General features: G+C 51.0%; 1 pseudogene; it reads right to left on the minus strand.

Annotated features, from left to right (window-relative positions):
* Positions 1 to 1517: 1517 nt before the first annotated feature.
* On the minus strand, positions 1518 to 2099 carry LOC102429211 (annotated as a pseudogene).
* Between the last annotated feature and the right edge of the window lie 1208 nt (positions 2100 to 3307).

Genomic DNA, 3307 nt, shown 5'->3' on the forward strand with positions numbered 1-3307 from the left:
AGAGCTGACAATGTACCTGAAATGTAACTTACTTTTTTTCATTCCACACTCTTCAGTAATGATATTATTTACTACTAGAGGCCTGGTGCACAAAATTTGTGCACTGGGGGGGGTTTGTCCCAATCTGGGACCCCTTGGGGGATGTTCGACTGCCGGTTTAACTGGCAGTCAGACATCCCCCTCATAATCCGGGACTGCTGGCTCCCAACTGCTTGCCTGTCTGCCTGCCTGATTGTTCCTAACCATTTCTGCCTGCCAGCCTGATCACCCCTAACCACTCTCCTTCCAGCCTCAACGATGTCTAACTGCTCCCCTGCTGGCCTTATTGCCCCCAACTGCCCTCCCCTGCAGGCCTGGTCCCCCCCAACTGCCCTCCCCTGCCAGCCCAGTCACCCCTAACTGTCCTCCCCTGCCAACCTGGTTGCCCCCAACTACCCTCCCCTGCTGACCTGGTCACCCCTAACTGCCCTCCCCTGCTGGCCTGATCACCCACAACTGCCCTTCCCTGCCAGCCATCTTGTGACGACATGGGGGTGGCCATCTTGTGTGAGGGTGTGATGGTCAATTTGCATATCACCTCTTTATTATATAGGATTTTTTTATTCCAAAATAGAGCTTTATTTATTAAGAATTATTTAGTGTTTGCATAAAAATCACCAATTGTTCCTCATGAATTCTTTGGCGGTCCCTCTATTTACCCCAAAACTTTCAAAATACAGCTCTTCTTAGTGCTAGGAGGGACAGTTAAGGCAGCAAGGTGATTCCTTAGGTCTAGGCATCGGGAGGGCTCGTGGTCTCCCTTCTGAGAGAACACACATGATAGGTAGTTTCTTAGGTGGGGTAGGCTGTCCCTGAAGAAATATTTATGCAGAAGAATGCAAATTCAGACATCTGTGGTCAGTTACTCATACCTGATAGCTTTAAAATAAAGTCCCCTTGGGCAAGGTCATCAAAGGCTTGCTGGTTGTTTTCAACTATAAAAAACTGTCTGGAAAAAGACAGTAGGAAAGTGTGGGGTCTATAGTGACAGCGCGGTGAGGCTGGGTTGTGCAACCACAGGAGCAGACAGCAGTCTGCTTTAAAAAAAAAAATCCTGTATAATTTCAAATCAAACTCCTTGTGGTCCTTAGATGACCCAAAACATCACTGCACCAGATCCTCATTTTTAAAATGAGGTGTATAACAGGGCTCCCCCAGTGTCACACACCACATAGGGGGACGGAGACAGAAAACCCTAGGACTTGACTTATTAGCAACATTAACTGATTTTTATCACACTGAAATGAAAGCAATCGGTCTGTGCTGCCGTGAAATTAAAGGTGATTCAGAAATAGGGTGCTTATTTATTGCTCTGTTAGGATAGACCCCAAAAATGACTTTTTAGAAACCAGGGCTGCCTCCTGCAACCCCAGCCAGACTCTGGGCCACTCTGGGGGACTCAGGCCAAGGTGGCCTCCAGCTCCCTTCACAGTGATTCTGGCTTGTCTGTTTCTGGGAGTGCCAGTCTCTGGGCACACCTACATCATCTTGTAGATGATGTCAATGGTGGCCGTGTAGTTGACCAGGAACAGGCGGACCTTCTCCAGGCACTCCTCCTCCATCATGTTCTGTCCCATGGAGAGCGCGGACTTGTAGGGCCCGGCATACAGCGCTGCCTGGAAGATCTGTAAGATCCAGCCGTGGTACTTCTTGAGCACCATCTTGTAGGCCTTGGTGGTGTTGAGGTGGATGAGGTTGGGGTGGCTAGCGTCCTTCTCCCCGTCGCAGATGCTTTGTAGGAAGACCTGGATGAAGCAGAGGCACCTTTTCAGCCACATCAGCACCAGCGTGGCCCCCACTTTGAGCCACTCTGCTCCATACATTTCCTTTTCTGCCTCCAGGATGTTCTGCAGGGTCCGGAACTTGGCCGGGTCCATGTTGTACACAGCTTTGATTTTTGTGATGTTACCACTTATGTCTGCCTTGATGGGCATAAACACTGGGGACCCAAGGCAATCGAAGAAGGGTGGCAGGTGGGATACCGCCTCCAGGAAGGGCCTGGTCTCCATCTGCTTGTCCTTGGGCAGCAGCTTCAGCAGGTGCTCGGTCAGCAGTGCCATTTTGGGGTTGAGGCCACGGTGATGCCCCAGCCGGCACCGCGGGCATCCATGCCGCCCCCCTGGCCACTGCCATCTATGCCTAGGCCATCACTGTCACCGGTGCCAGGGCCGTCACTGCTGCCTGCCACCGACTCCGGGGATGCCAATGTCGCCACTTGCCCTTTCTTTATTTTTAAAAGACTGCATGCACACGCCCGGCCCCCAGCACCTCCCCTGCCTGGGCTAGAGGCCACCAGGTGGTTTGAAGTCCAGCCACGCCCCCATCCAAGTGGGGTCCCCTCATGGTGACTGGTCGGTTGTCTGGACGTGGTGGCCCTAGGCTATTATTAGTATAGATTTCAAGGATGAGACTCTATTATGTCTAGCACAAAGTATGTATTTTCAATATTTAAAGTGAATTTTAATTATATGTTATTATAGTGTTACTGTAAATAATTTATACCATTTAGAAGAATATAAAGTAAAAATAAAAGTTCCTCCTTCAGTTAAGTTTACCTTCCAGATTTTATGTGCATATACAAATATCCTATCTGATAATAGACAAACATGGTAATTGACCATACCTTCGCTACACCTCCAATCGGCTAATCAGCACGATATGCAAATTAACCACCATCAAAGATGGCGGTTAATTTGCATACTGCAGGCAGGGCGGGACAGTACCATCCCGCCTGCCCCGCCGCCATCCGGGCCTGCTATTTGCCACCCGGGGCAGCAGGCGTCCCGTGTGCGACCCAACCCGGGGCGGCCGGGCGGGGCAGCAGCGATTGGCCGACCCCCCCGGGTGTCCGGTGTGCAACCCGACCCAGGGCAGCGGGGCGGGACAGCATGGCTCCTCTGTCACCCCAGCTTCCTCATCACAGCTCCCTTGAGGGCCTAAGCCAGGGGTCCTCAAACTTTTTAAACAGGGGCCAGTTCACTGTCCCTCAGACCGTTGGAGAGCCGGACTATAGTTTAAAAAAAAAAACTATGAACAAATTCCTATGCACACTGGACATATCTTATTTTGAAGTAAAAAAACAAAACGGGAACAAATACAATATTTGTATTTGCATGTGGCCCACGGGCCGTAGTTTGAGGACCCCTGGCCTAAGCCTTTAGTCGGACATCCCCCAAGGGCTCCCTGGCTGCCAGAAGGATGTCTGACTGCAAGCTTAGGCCTGATCCCCCGGGGAGTGGGCCTAAGTCGACAGGTGGACATCCCCCAA

Source organism: Myotis lucifugus, unplaced genomic scaffold, assembly GCF_000147115.1.
Source record: "Myotis lucifugus unplaced genomic scaffold, Myoluc2.0 scaffold_137, whole genome shotgun sequence".
NCBI lineage: Eukaryota > Metazoa > Chordata > Mammalia > Chiroptera > Vespertilionidae > Myotis > Myotis lucifugus.